This window comes from Microtus ochrogaster, chromosome 24 (assembly GCF_000317375.1).
Source record: "Microtus ochrogaster isolate Prairie Vole_2 chromosome 24, MicOch1.0, whole genome shotgun sequence".
NCBI classification, from domain to species: Eukaryota; Metazoa; Chordata; class Mammalia; order Rodentia; family Cricetidae; genus Microtus; species Microtus ochrogaster.
Window position 1 is genome coordinate 20,808,593 of NC_022024.1, and position 813 is coordinate 20,809,405.

The 813-nt window shown below is 41.1% G+C and overlaps 1 pseudogene; it reads left to right on the forward strand.

Moving 5' to 3' along the window:
• The first annotated feature begins 260 nt into the window (after positions 1-260).
• On the forward strand, positions 261-553 carry LOC101984307 (annotated as a pseudogene).
• The last annotated feature ends 260 nt before the right edge of the window (positions 554-813 follow it).

The window sequence follows — 813 nt, forward strand, 5'->3', positions numbered from 1 at the left end:
TGGTATTAGTAAATAAGTGGAAAACACTTATGATATATTCATGTGATTAAATAATAGAAAATAATGATAAAGGCATTTTTTTTATTTGACCATGAAATAAAAAAGCCAAAAATATTTTTTGCAGAATCGTTTTATTATCTTAAGTTTAAGAAAATAAAAACTGGTGCGCGCCTTCCGCCTCGTCCACCTCTGCGGCCTCCTTCTGCCAGACCTGGTGCCTTTTTTGTGAAGCGGCCGCTGAAGAGACTCCTGCGTTCGCCATGGCCGACGAAAAACCCAAGGAAGGAGTCAAGACCGAGAACAACGACCATATTAATTTGAAGGTGGCGGGGCAGGATGGCTCTGTGGTGCAGTTTAAAATTAAGAGGCATACACCACTTACTAAACTAAAGAAAGCCTATTGTGAACGACAGGGTTTGTCAATGAGGCCGATCAGATTCCGGTTTGATGGGCAGCCAATCAATGAAAGAGACACACGTGCACAGTTGGAAATGGAGGATGAAGGTACGATTGACGTGTTCCAGCAGCAGACAGGAGATGTCTACTAAAAAGGGAACCCTGCTACTTTACTCCAGAATTTTGTTATAGACCAAGAATACATTGGCAATTAGAAAGCCGCAATTTGGTTCCACCACATCCTGACTATTACACTATAGTTTTCTCTATTCTTTCATTTCGCTGTGCCCATTTCTTTAGTGCACATAAAGTATCTGGTGTATGTGCACAAGCATATTGCGCTTTTTTCTTCTTTTTTAAACTAAATGGCCCATGTTCTGTTTTGATTGACAGCAGATGGAGGTGGTCTGGGGGAAA